Genomic DNA, 14,441 nt, shown 5'->3' with positions numbered 1-14,441 from the left:
GGTGTGGGACACACGGCTGGTGTGGGACACACGGCTGGTGTGGGACACACGGCTGGGGTCACCCCGCTGCTGTGGGACCCTGGTGGGATCACCCTGCTGGGTCACGTCGCTCGTGTGGGACACACTGCTCGTGTGGGACACTGCTGGAGTCACTCCGCTGATGTGGGACACACTGCTGGGATCACACTGCTGGTGTGGGACACTGCTAGGGCCACCCTGCTCGTGTGGGATACACTGCTTGTGTGGGTCACCCCGCTGCTGTGGGACACTGCTGCTGTGGGACACTGCTGGGTCACCTCGCTCGTGTGGGACACTCTGCTGGGGTCACTCTGCTGGTGTGGGACACACTGCTGGTGTGGGACACTGCCGGGGACACACTGCTGGGATCACCCCGCTGCTGTGGGACCCTGGTGGGATCACCCTACTGGGTCACCTCGCTCGTGTGGGACACACTGCTCGTGTGGGACACTGCTGGGATCACCCTGCTGGGTCACCTCGCTCGTGTGGGACACACGGCTGGTGTGGGACACTCTGCTGGAGTCACCCCGCTGATGTGGGACACACTGCTGGGATCACACTGCTGGTGTGGGACACTGCAAAGATCACCCTGCTGGGGTGACCCCGCTGGTGTGGGACACTGCTGGTGTGGGACACTGCTAGGGCCACCTTGCTCGTGTGGGACACACTGCTGGTGTGGGACACCCTGTTGGTGTGGGACTCTCAGCTGGTGTCACCCTGCTCGTGTGGGACGCTGCTGTGTCACCCCGCTGATGTGGGACACCAAGCTGGTGTGGGACACTGCCAGGGTCACTCCGCTGGTGTGGGACACACTGCTGGGGTCACCTCACTCGTGTGGGACACACTGCTGGGGTCACCCAGCTCGTGTGTGACACCCCACTCGTGTGGGCACTCTGCGCATGTGGGACACCCAGCTCATGTCACCCCGCTCGTGTCACCCGGGCACCCAAAGGCTCAGGTGGGACAGGGAATGGGGAATCGTCCCGCTCAACCCGCTGCCATGGGTGCAGACACCTTCCACAGGGCCAGGTTGCTTTGAGCCCCGGCCAACTTGGCACCTTCCAGAACCTTCCTCAGGACACCTCCGTGTGCCCCCAGGAGCTGCCGGTTCTCAGAGCTCCTCAGTGCCCAGCCAGGACCTTCTCCTTCTGCAGAGCCCTTCAGTGCACCCTCAGAACTCCCCAGAGCACAGCCAGGACAATTCCCATCCTCAGAGCATCCCCAGCTCCTTCCCCATCCTCAGAGCACCCCCAGAACTGCTCCATCCTCAGAGCATCCCCAAGTCCTTCTCCATCCTCAGAACTCCCCAGTGCACAGCCAGGACATTTCCTATCCTCAGAGCATCCCCAGTTCCTTGCCCATCCTCAGGGCACCCCCAGAACTTCTCCATCCTCAGAACTCCCCAGTGCACAGCCAGGACAATTCCCATCCTCAGAGCATCCCCAGCTCCTTCCCCATCCTCAGGGCAGCCCCAGAACTTCTCCATCCTCAGAACTCCCCAGAGCACAGCCAGGACATTTCCTATCCTCAGAGCATCCCCAGTTCCTTGCCCATCCTCAGGGCACCCCCAGAACTTCTCCATCCTGAGAGCTCCCAAATGCACAGCCAGGACAATTCCCATCCTCAGAGGATCCCCAAGTCCTTCCCAATCCTCAGGGCACTCCCAGCTCCTTTTCCATCCTCAGAGCTCCCCAGTACACAGCCGGGACAATTCCCATCCTCAGAGCATCCCCAGAACTTCTCCATCCTCAGAGCATCCCCAAGTCCTTCTCCATCCTCAGAGCTCCCAAATGCACAGCCAGGACATTTCCCATCCTCAGGGCATGCCCAGCTCCTTGCCCATCCTCAGGGCACCCCCAGAACTGCTCCATCCTCAGAGCTCCCCAGTGCACAGCTAGGATAATTCCTATCCTCAGAGCTCCCAAATGCACAGCCAGGACATTTCCCATCCTCAGAACATCCGCAGCTCCTTGTTTCCCATCCCCAGGGCACCCGCAGTCACAGCCATGATTTGAGCGGCTCTCGGGTGGATGTGGCCGGGTGTGGAGGCCTGAGGAGCAGCAGGATGGAGGTCAGGCTGATGTCTGGCCTTGGTGCCCGGGTTCTCCCAGCGAGGGAGGTTGTGGACACGCATTTCCCAGCCTGGCAGGCACCCCTGGCCGTCTGCTCACGTGCTGCAGCCACCAAGGTCAGTGACGCAGATCCCTCCGGCGGCAGCACATCCGACACCAGCGTCCAGACAGGCTGTGCTGGAAGCTGAACCACTTGTTCCCACTGAAGAAGGTGTTTGAGGGGCCTGGGGGTTTGTCTGAACACTCTTTGTCTTGTCTAGAGCAGAGGCTTGTTCCTCCCTTCCCTCACACCGATGCCCAGCGATGTGGCTTTGGGGAGAGACAAGTTTTTGCTCGAGCTGTTGAAGCAGTCATTGCTCCATCCTGTCCTCAGGAAAGAGGGAATTGAGAGCAGCACTACCATGCCCGAGGCCCAAAGGGAAGCAGAGAAAGTGGCACATCTCAAGATTCAAAAACTTCAGTGAAATACCAGTGGAATCTCAGCCCATCCAAAAAGGCCTCAACACCGTCCCTGGGCGCCCCAGCCACGTCCTTTCCATAGCCAGGGTGGTTTGCTTCTGCTCTGCCTGCACAGGGATCCTGCCACAGTCAGTGCCACGGATCCCGAGGGCAGGAATGGAAATGGAAAACTTCTCCCAGCTCTTTTCAGCAGGACTCGCAGCTCAGCCAGCCCCGGTAGTGCTGTGGGCCTTCCGCATCTCAGGCAGGTGCGAGCTCCCCGTGGTTCCCAACACATCCTGTGCCCTCCAGGCATGAGGGCTGTGCGAGTCCTGGGAGCTGTTTTGGGTACTGCTACAAGACAAATTGCCTGTGCAGAAAGTGTTTACAGGTATTCCCAAGCTCCCAGCCCTCCGTGCTCAGGCAGTAATTGCCAGGCAGCTGACAGGGAGAATTTACTGCCTGTTGGTGCTCTCAACACAAACTCTCCCTGGGTTTGCTTCCCTTTACTTTGCTTCCCTGTTTGTTTTCTAATGCAGTCTTGTCTGGCCTGAGCTTCTCTTTTATTCTGAGTGTGTGCCTGGCAGGTTCAGGAGGAAATCCAGGTGAGGTGGGAATGCGCAGGTATCCCTGCCATTCCCACCCTCCAGGTGCTCCCTGCACAGCCACAGGTGACCCCTGAGGTTCTCTTTGGCACATTTGGAGCTGGCACGTTTTGGCCATGGGTACAAAGGAGTGGGGAGAGCTCTAATTTCCCAGTTCTTCCGATGCTCTACCTCCTTCAAACGCTCCTCCGGTGGGAGAAAAGGAAACGTTCAATCCCTGTCCCTGTCATCTTCCCAGTGCTGCTTTCAAATGGCAATATCAGATCCTCAGTAGGATATAAATTTACAGTCACTGTTCCTTCTCACTTCTGACTCCATTCCACATGGAATCTCTCTAAATATTCATCTGCATGTGGCCAATTCCCCTCATTTTGGGAATCTGTATTTAAAGCTGTCTCAAGACTCCCCAAACATCAGCCTGAGTCCATTTTTGTTCGTGATGGGATTTGCTCCCTGCAAAAACATTTGATCCTGAGACTTCATGGACCCACTCCCAGGTGGATGTTTGATATCCCTGGAATGAGATCTGGGTGCCTGAGGGTCTCTCGTGCACTTCAGCAACACAGGTAGTGACTGCACCTGTCTGTCACATGTGTGTGGGCAGCTCATGGAGCATCCCAGAGTCCAGAGTCATCTGGAATGTGGGAAGAGCCCTTCAGGATCAGCCAGGCACCACTGGCATCACCCCAAACCCTCTATCAAGGTCCACATACAGACATCTTCTGAACATTCCCATAGGCAATGACTCCAAACCTCCCTGGGCAGCTCATCCCACAAAATACCTTTCAGTCTCCAGTCTGACCCTTTCCTGGTGCAATTTGAGACCATTTCCTCTCCTCCTTTCCCTTGGGACATGGCAGCAGAGCCCAACCCCCCCGGCTGTCCCCTCCTGGCAGGGACTTGTGCAGAGCCACCAGGTCCCCCCTGAGCCTCCTTTTCTCCAGGCTCAGCCCCTTCCCAGCTCCCTCAGCCCCTCCTGGGGCTCCAGCCCCTTCCCCAGCTCCTGCCCTGGACACGCTCCAGCCCTGCCTTGTCCTCCCCTGTCCATCCCTTTATGGAAGCTCAGGATGATCCCCAGATCTTTCACCACTGATCCAAGGTGTCCACCAGCTCTAAGCTCCCTTGAATCTCACAATCTTGGTTCTTCCTCCAAAAGCATCCAAAGACTGTAAGAAACTTAACATTTAATATTTAAAAGCACAGGGTTGGAGAGGATTGTCTGAACAATGAGTGATGGCCATGCCCTGAATACTCAGTGAGGAAATAAAAACTCCCCTGATAGAGATTTCATTTACTTTATTTAAGTAATAAGTGTCATGCAAAATATCCTGAGGTTTTCATGCTGGAATTTGGGCAAACCACCCTGTCTGCATCCTGGTGTCTATCCCATCTGCCTCTGTCCCAAAGAACATCCCATGGATGAATAATTCCACCCTTAATACATCATCCTTTGTAATAAAGCACAAGATAATAAAATGTCCTCATGCATTCCATATACATGGAATGTGCAAGTTGCCAGTGCAAGTTTTCTTTGGGAAAGGCGTTTGGAATGTTTGAGGGTTGTAGCAAAGTGGGGCTCTGCTCCCAGGGAACAGAGACAGGACAAGGGGAAATGTCCTCAGGCTGTGCCAGGGGTTGGACACCAGGAGCAATTTCCTCATGGAAAGGGAGGTCATAGCTTGGACTCAGCGATCTGGGAGGGCTTTTCCAACCTCAGTAATTCTGGGATTCCATGAAAAAATGTCCTCAAATACCTCAGAAACTTCTGACAAAGAAGCTGGCCCAGCATGGCAGGGTTAATGGGGAAAATGAAAGACAAAAAAACGGTGCTTTCAGAAGCTCAAAATCACCATTTGGAGCCTCTCTAAGCACAGCTATTTTGGGGTTCCAGCAGTCTCTTGATTAGGCTGGACTAAACCTCGTTTCGCACGATCCTCTGTGAACCACAGAAAGCCAAGTCTGTCCTCTTATTAAAAACCTTAATTTCCACCTATGAAACATTGCTCAACATCAAAATAAAATCAAAATTTACCCCAGATTTAGGACTGGGGTGTTGCTTACCTCCAGCCCCAGCTCAGGAGAGATGGAGGTGTTGGTAGAACACAGGGATTGCCTGTGGAAAGAGGAATTGCCCTGCCAGGTGAGGTTTTGTTTGCCTGGGGATGGGCAGGGGTGTAGGACAGGTGCAGGCCTGTTCTCCCTGCTCTTTCCTCACTTCTCCAGGAGGTTTGTCCATAAACACCACACATTTCAGGTGGGTTTAGGATTTAGGACTAGGCTCTAATGAGAGGATGTAAAAGAGAGAAAGGAAAGGGAGCAGAATAGATGGAAAAAGACTGGGATGAAGAAAAGCTAGATTGGAGGAAGATTAGGAGAGGAAAAGATGGGATAGTAGGAAGAAAAATGAGCAAAAAGAACAGGAAAAATCATGAATTTGTGTGTTCAGAGGAGGCTCCAGGATGAGCAGAGGGCTGGAGCAGCTCTGCTGGGAGGAAAGGCTGCCACAGCTGGGATTGTTCAGCCTGGACAGGAGAAGCTCTGGGCTGAGCTCAGGGTGGCCTTGCAGGGCCTGAAGGAGCCCCAGGAAACCTGGAGAGAGACAGTTCCCAAGGGCTGCAGGGACAGGACACAGGGAATGGCTTCCAGTGCTAGAAGGAAGGGTTGTACTGGATATTGGGCAGGAATTTGTGGCTGTGTGGATGAAGAAGCCCCAGATTTGCTGTGGCTGCCCCTGGATCCCTGGCAGTGCCCAAGGCCAGGTTGGACATTGGGGTTGGAGCACCTGGGACAGTGGGAGGTGTCCCTGCCCGTGGATCTGGAGGAGTTTTAAGGCCCCTCCAAACCCAAACCATTCCATGGATCTGAGATCTTTCTTATCAGCTCCCTTCAGACCCTTCCTTCAGGTCACCCCAAAGCTTCTCCTGTCCAGGCTGAACAATCCCAGCTGTGGCAGCCTTTCCTCCCAGCAGAGCTGCTCCAGCCCTCTGCTCATCCTGCTGCCCCCTCTGGAATTGCTCCAGCAGCTCCGTGTCCATCTGCCACAATGTGATGCTTGCACACCATGGAAGGAGTTTGGATTCTTTTCGCTGTTTACTTTAAAAAAGCTGCATAATTGCACACATCCAATCTGCTTTAAATGAGGACTAGGTTGCAAAATCAATACCACATAATGAGGAGCGTTATTTCTCCTTCCTCTCCTTCGCATCTGCATATGCAAAGTAGATAATTGCCTACTTTTCTTTTCCGTGGGCTCTGTGCCACATTTATTTTTCAGGGTGGAGCCACTCTGGAGCTGTGTCAGGATGACATAGTAGAGGAGGCTGCTGTCTCCAGAAGTTTTTCCACATTTGTTTCAGCAGACAGAAGATGAGCAGTGGATTTGCAGGGGATCACGTGGAAAAGGATGAGCTCTTGGGCTTAAACCAGCTGGGATGTGCCTTAGGAAGGGATTGAATCCCTCCTTCCTGACTTGGGTGAGGCTGCACGAGTCAGTTAAACCACACTTCTTGCAGGTGGCCGTGAGTTTCACCCTTCCCAGTTTCTGAGTGTCTGAATTGACATTTTGTGGTCTCATTTGCAGAAGTGCTGAATGATCCCAGATGGAATGAATTCAATTGGTGCTACACATGTGAAGTGCTCTGAATGAGGATCGCTGCAACTTCTCAAAATATTCACTTGAGCTCTTCGCTGTCTCAAACTGAGATGCCAGAATCTAAAGAAGCTTCAAGTGCAAGGTGATTCCAGCCCATCCCAAAGCCATCACACCCAGGAGGAAACAAAACGTGTTTATGGCTGATTGTTCTGTTCCATGGAAAGGGGAGGAAGGGGCATCTTCCTGATGTGCTAGAAATGTCCTGCCCAAAAAAACCCAAACCCAGGATGGTCAGGAAAGGTATTTAACTCCCCTGCCCCTCTCCTGAGTGTTAGTGGCTCTGCCAGATGGGACCAGGAGTCTCCAAAATTCCTGCCAGGAGGGGACAGCCAGGGGGTCGGGCTCTGCTCCCAGGGCACACGGACAGGAGCAGAGGGAACGGCCTCAGGCTGGCCCAGGGGAGGCTCAGCTCGGCCAGCAGCAGGAATTTCCCCATGGAAAGGGTGCTCAGGCCTTGGCACTGCCCAGGGAGCTTTGGAGTGCCCATCCCCGCGGGTGTCCCCTGGAGGTGGCACTCAGGGTGACAACGTGGGCACAGGGGGGACAGCCTGGGCTGGGAGGGCTTTTCCAGCCTCTGGGATTTTGGGATTCTGAGAAACACAGCTGGGTGGTGGTGGGAATGACTGTGGAAAGGTCTGGGGCTCGGGAAGCCTGAGAATTAAAGTGTGGTTTGGGAGGTGCAGTGCCCAGGGGGGCTCATCTGGGTTATCCCCAACTGCTGAGTGCCAGGAGAACCTGGGGAAAAAAGAGGGACAAGTGACTTTTCTTGTCCCTAAGCAAAGCTTTAAACTGGGAGAGAGGCAGGCCAGTGATAGAGTCCAAAAGTAGTTGTAACCAAGTGTAGCTATTGTGGAATACAAGATAAGATTAGAGAGATACAAAACGAGATTAGATGGGCTATTGGGGAGGGGTTGATCCCTGGCAGGGTGGGCAGGGCTGGCACAGGGTGCCCAGAGCAGCTGTGGCTGCCCCTGGATCCCTGGAAATGTCCCAGCTCAGGTTGGGTGTGGAACCTTGTGGAAGGTTCCCTGTCCATGGCAGGGGTTAAGCTTTAAGATCCCTCCAAGCCCAAACCATTCCTGGTGAGGGAACAGCTCTAAATGCACGAGCAGGCAGAGGGAGACTCTGGGAGAAGCTGCAGAGCCACCACAGGCACACCTTTGGTCCCTGTGTCCCATCTTCAGGCCACAACTCAATTAAAGCCCAATCAGTGACTCATTAACCCTCCAGTGCGAGCACACACTCCAGCAAAGTGGGACCAGCAATAAAAGCAGAAAGCCTGTAAGAGTGAACACAAATAAATCAACGTAATTAACAAAGAAAAGAGAAAATTCCAGGGAGGTGTGGCTGTCCTTTAGGAGTTAGAGCAAGAAAATGGTGAAAAACTGATGTGCTCTTCCTCCAGGATGGCAGCACGGGGAGAGGTGACACAGGGAAGGCCAAAATCATCGATGGCTTTTTCTCCTCACACCTCAACAAAGGAGAATGAACAATGGGCCACTGAGCAACCATGAAGGACAGAGAGACCAGAGCACAACATTTCAACCAGTTGGGGTTTTTCCAGTCAGCCAGACCTGGCAAAAACCGACTGAGAAGACCTGGAGGCCTGGCTGAATCCTAGAGGAATCCACAAGGAATCCCATCGCACACCTGGGAAAGGGAAGAGCAAGGGCAGGTGCCACAGTCACCTGAGTGAAAAAACCAGCTCGGGGAATGTCAGAGGAGAAAACAACCCAACTTGAATTCCTGGAAATTTCTGGAAACACATCACGAAACAAAGTTTTCTTTTGTGCATGGGAAATAATGAAATGATAAGTGGAGGCCAAGAATGATTTGCCAGGAACAAATCCTGCCCGGGCAGGCTCATTTCCTCCCCTGACAAGTAGCAGCTCTTATGGACAATAGATACTGCATATCTTGACTGGAGCGAGGCTTTCAGCACAGCCTCCGCTGAGGGAACTAAAATGAAACCATTGTAAGGTGGACTCAGCTGTTTGAAACATCAAAAACTCTCCAAGAGGGTTTGTTGGTGGTGTGGAAAAAATATGGAAAGCGTGGTTTCTTTGGGGTTTTTTTGGTTTTTTTTTTTTTTTTTTTCAGATGTCCCGCCAGGGGTTTGTGCCATTCTCTGTTTTCCTTGTGGTTTGGAGGGTGAAGGGTTGAGTGGGAAAGTTCTGCCAGGATTAACATCTTGATCCTTGAAGAAATGGTGTGAAAACAGCAGGATTCAGTGCAGGTGTAAACTCACTTTTAGATAATAATAAAACCCCTTCAGTGGAAGGAGCCAACAAGGCAAAAAAAAACGCTGGACAAAATCCCATGGGGATTTTGGAAGAGCTTAAGCTCCCTGGGGATCAAAAAAAGGTGTGGGAAAGCAAGGATTGTCCTGAAATGTCTAAACAGGCTGGTTGGGATGCATGGAATAATTCCTGCACTCCCACTCAGCCCTGGGGAGGTCTGAAAGTGCAAAATGAACGATTCCCTTTGGTCACTGACCTCGAGAAACCCCAAAGTGGTCTCCAACTTCCTCACCAGGCCAATTAGGGAAAGTCCTGAGAGCACAAATAGGTGCTGAAAGTCTTTAAAAAAAAAAAAAAAGCTGACCCTGGAGGGGAATGTCAAAGAACTGGGTTTGGTTGTTTTAATCTAGAGAAAAATAGGACAGAGAAGAAACATGATAAGAGTCTTCAAATATGTAACAGGTGGAAGGCAGCAGGAAACTCTCAATGCTGGGAGGGGAGCAGGGAGCTTAAAGCTTTAAAAAAAATATATCCAGAATTACAGTTGCTGCTGGATTTAAGGAAAAACTTCCTAGTTGGGGAGTTAAGGAAGCTTTGGAGGGCATTGAGGGAGTTAAATGCAGCTGGAAAAAGCATCACTGATTTTTGTTGTTTTAGGGAAGCCCGAGGGAAGAAGCTTTGAGGCAACTGTACCTAAAAAGCTGCAAGAAATGGATTTGAAAGGTTCAGGTGACATCTGGAGCTGGAGACATCCCCAAGGGTGCTGTCCATGGGTGAAGCATCTCTCAGCTCCCAGGAAGTTCTTTCCAGCACCCTCAAAGCAGGGAAAAAAAAAAAAAAAAAAAAAAAAAAAAGAGAAAATTCAGCTCCAAGATGTGAAACACTGAAAGGTTTCAGAGCCCCAGAAGATAATTTCTTGAGGTCTTTTCACGACTTTCAGTGATTGTAAACAGACACAGAAGGTGCTAGAATGGCTGAATTTCTGCTTCAGTGGCTTCCTGCCACAGGTGAGAAAAAGGATGTTCGGCTTTGTCAGTGTCTGGCACAAAATAAATAAATAAAATGGAGGAATAAATTAATAAATCAAGGCAGGCTTCATCCTGAGCATTTCTGGCAAGAGCAGCCTGCAATCCCATCACCTGGGAGACAACCAGGGACAGGCACTGCTGCTCTGTCAGGGGAACGAGAGCTTTTGTCAGGAACCTGAGCGATGGATTTGCGTGGATCCCTCTGCAGACATTTAGGAGGCAACAGCCCTTGGCCTTGTCCCAGAGCCAAGGCAAGAAAATGAGAAGCAGCAGAGGTACAAAGAGCTGGGGAAGGGGCTGGAGCCCCAGGAGGGGCTGAGGGAGCTGGGAAGGGGCTGAGCCTGGAGAAAAGGAGGCTCAGGGGGGACCTGGTGGCTCTGCACAGCTCTCACAGAATCACTGGGTTGGAGGAGACCAAGATCAAATCCATCCCAGCCCCAACACCTCAATAAACCCTGACCCCAGTGCCACATCCAGTTTAAACACATCCAGGGATGGTGACTCCACCACCTCTCCAGGCAGACCATTCCAATACTTTATCACTCTTTCTGTAAAAAACCTTTTCCTGATATCCAGCCTGTATTTCCCTTGGAGCAGCCTGAGGCTGTGTGCTCTGGTTCTGTCAGTGCTGCCTGGAGAAAGACCAACCCCACCTGAGCACAGCCACCTGCCAGGGAGCTGTGGAGAGTGACAAGGTCACCTCTGAGTCTCCTTTTCTCCAGGATAAACAGCCCCAGCTCCCTCAGCTCCTGACAGGAGCAGAGGGAACGGCCTCAGGCTGGCCCAGGGGAGGCTCAGCTCGGCCAGCAGCAGGAATTTCCCCATGGAAAGGGTGCTCAGGCCTTGGCACTGCCCAGGGAGCTTTGGAGTGCCCATCCCTGCAGGTGTCCCCTGGAGGTGGCACTCAGGGTGACAAGATGGGCATTGGGCACAGCTGGCACTGCCTGGGCTGGGAGGGCTTTTCCAGCCTCAGGGATTCCAGGATTCTCTCATTCTGGGGAAATTGGCTGAGTTGCCATTTCAGCTCATTCCAGAGGGTTCTGAGCTTGTGCTGAGCAATCCTCGCAGAGCTGAGGATGTGATAATGGAATTCCCTGTAATTAAAATGTCACCTCCCCCACGAAGCCTCTCCCTGCTTTTCCAGCTGTTTGTCCTCTTCTCTGGGCAGGAATTTGCTGCTAATAAACTGTGTTATGCAAATAGACTAGCATGAGCCAGCTGATCCAATTTAAGTAAGTTTAAGCCCACATTTTCTCCGAGGAATCCCTAACCCAGATTAATTTAGAGGACTGAGGAGGTTTTGATCCCTTCACCCTCAGAAATCACACATGCAAAAACCATGTTGCTGTTCATAGTGCTGATATCCAGCAGAAATACACAGAATCTGGGAAATACATGAGAAAAGCAAAAAAACCCACAAAAAACAAAAAAAAACAATCAAGAAAAATTATTTATCCCTTGTTGCAGTGGAGCCCATCTGTCTTCTGCTTTCCTGATCATGGTGGATCTTCACAAATATCAGTTCATTAAAGTGGAGAACGTTCAGCCAAGCTCTGTCTCCCCTTTTCTTACAATTTCTGCACCAGGTTTTCCTGGACACTCACTCTTTTTCCATTCAAAAATCCTTTTTCCCATTCAAAAAGTGTGTCTGGGCAGGAAATGCAGATTTCAGGCTTTTCTGCAGCATTTTCAGGTCTCAGGAAATCCATCTGGAATTGTGACTTTGCTCCAACTCTGCTGGAGCTGTTGCCCACCTGCAGGTCCCTCTGTGCTCCAGGCACAGCGAGCCTGGTGCTTCCAAGAGTTCATTCCCTGGGCAGGACTTCTGCTGGAACAGGAAATGTTTGGATTTCCATTTGCAGACCAATTTGATTTAAAGATTCCACGATCCAGAACATGCTCAAATGGTTTTGTCCAAGAAATCCCCTGGGGGAAAAAAACAACAAAGAAGCCAAAAGATCTTCTGTAGATCACTGTGGAGAGGTTGGAAATACCCAATAAATGAGAAATCCTGTAAACACAACGTTGGAAGGGACCTTCAGGATTTTCCAGTCCACCCAGCACCACCCCCCTGCAGAAGAGCTGCAGATCCCACATCATTGATTCCACGAGATTCAGGAATTCTCTCCTGGAATGACACAAAGCACTTTCTTCGTTGCTGCCAGGCAGAGAAAAAAATCATCCTGAGGGACAACAAAAGGCCTTGCTCTTAGTCTTGCTTTCTTTATTACACGGGGAGAATTCACAATTTCTAATTTCGAGTGACGAACGGGATCCTGTGTTTTTCCTCAAATCAGTGGACAGAGCTCACTGGAGTCACCCTCCAAAAGGAATTTAGTCCTTGCAACAAACTGTGCAATGGAATAATTTCAGATCTTTTGGATAATCCACTTATTCCTGCATGTTCAGCCTGCAGCAGACATAAAATAGAATCAGAAGCCTCAAACTCAGTTTGTGCCGACGATTAATGCAGGTGTTAACTCCTTCAATTACCATTTGTGCAAAGTTCCTCTGCTTGACAAAGATCAGGAGCTTACAGGTGTTGGATGTCACTGATACCATCGAGCTGGGGGATTAAATCACCTGAGAATTCGGGAGGCTTGAAGAATTTAATCACAGTTTTTCTCAAACTGTTCTGAAATTTCTGATAATTTGCCTTCCTGCCTGAGTGGGAATTCAATAGTAAAATATCTTTTTGACAGTGCTTCAACCCCCCTACCCACCCAGGCTTCCAAAGTGAAAGTAAAAGCCAGGAGATTTTGCTAAACCCCTCCAGATGTGAAAGATTTTTTGGGTTTGGGTTTCAGGACTGAGGTCAGAGCTCACCAGAGGCTGCAGCTCCTCCAGAGGGGCATCAGCAATCTCTGGGAGCAGGAACCTGATGGCACCTGAGCTTTTCCATGAATTTGCAGGAAGTTTCTTCAGGGCAATGGAGGGAACAGCTCTGGCTAATCTGAAATGGAGAGAGCTCCAGCTCAGTGTGGAGTTTTTATTCATTGGGAAGTAACAAAGGAGAAGCCTTAGAGGAAAACTGTGCAGGCAGGAAAATCTGAATGGCTAAAAATCAACATCACGGAATCACAGAATAGTTTGGGTTGGGAGGATCTTAAATCCCACCCAGTGCCACCCCTGCCATGGCAGGGCCACCTCCCACTGTCCCAGGTGCTCCAAGTGTCCAGCCTGGCCTTGGGCACTGCCAGGGATCCAGGGGCAGCCACAGCAAATCTGGGCACCCTGTGCCAGGGCCAAAGGCTCAGCTCTTTCTGCCACACTTCAAATAAAACCTCAAAAACCTCTCTCAGGATTTCAACCTCAAAAAAAAAATTTAAAAAATAATTATACAGCCAATACAGGAGAGCTCAGAGCCCTGCCAGGGCCTGAAGGGGCTCCAGGAGAGCTGCAGAGGGACTGGGGACAAGGGCTGCAGGGACAGGAGCCAGGGAATGGCTTCCCAGTGCCCAGGGCAGGGCTGGCTGGGCTCTGGGGCAGGAATTGTTCCCTGGCAGGGTGGGCAGGGCTGGCACAGGGTGCCCAGAGCAGCTGTGGCTGCCCCTGGATCCCTGGCAGTGCCCAAGGCCAGGTTGGACACTTGGAGCACCTGGGACAGTGGGAGGTGTCCCTGGGACAGTGGGAGGTGTCCCTGTCCATGGAAAGGGTGGCACTGGGTGGAATTTAAGGTCCTCCCCAACCCAAACCATTCCATAACTGTACAATTCCAACAGATGAAAACAATTGCCAGCATCATTTCTTATTGACGCCAACCCACGTCTAGAACCTCTCACTTGTCCATTTCCATGAAAATCAGGATTCCCTTTCCATTTGCAGCCCTGCTGGCTCTGCTGTGCCATTTCACAGCTAATTTAGCAGCCCAGCAGGGCTGGCAGGAGCAGGGGGTGCTGAGCCTCAGTTACCAAGTGAAGCGAGTCAGGGCAAGCCCAGCCTGGCAGCAAAGCCCAGCTCTGCCAGGCGTGTCCTTGTGTGTCCCCGTGTCCAAACACTCCCACTCCACTGCCCAGCAAGGCACAATGCAAGGGGACTGTCCCTCAGCAGGCACAGGCTGGGATTTTTGGGGTGTCTGGCCAGGACAGGATGATCCCCATGGGTCATTTCCAGGCTGTTTTTGCTCCTGTAATTCCCTTGGTGAGGAACCACGATGATCCTCATCAGTGCATCTTGTTAAAACACAGATTTTCCGACTTGTTTCAGCGGCTACAATGTCTGGAAAACATCCAACCCTTTTTTTTTTCAGTGGGAGCTGATCCACCTGACCCTGGCCCTTGCAATGAGTGCAGGGCAATTACGGTCTCGATGGTACCAAAAATGAACCGCAGCAGAACAGAACTTGGTGTGTTGTATCAGCGAAATGTGGGGGTTTGTCACCCAAATTT

At 51.6% G+C, this 14,441-nt stretch overlaps 1 protein-coding gene across 1 annotated transcript in view; it reads left to right on the top strand.

Moving 5' to 3' along the window:
• Positions 1 to 14,441, top strand: part of RRM1 (ribonucleotide reductase catalytic subunit M1) — a 516,096-nt gene that overhangs the window by 353,774 nt on the left and 147,881 nt on the right. The gene's annotated exons all lie outside the window — the stretch shown is intronic.

Source organism: Sylvia atricapilla, chromosome 2, assembly GCF_009819655.1.
Source record: "Sylvia atricapilla isolate bSylAtr1 chromosome 2, bSylAtr1.pri, whole genome shotgun sequence".
NCBI classification, from domain to species: domain Eukaryota; kingdom Metazoa; phylum Chordata; class Aves; order Passeriformes; family Sylviidae; genus Sylvia; species Sylvia atricapilla.
The sequence above is the reverse complement of the archived record's forward strand: the minus strand, read 5'-3'. Positions and strand labels throughout refer to the sequence as shown.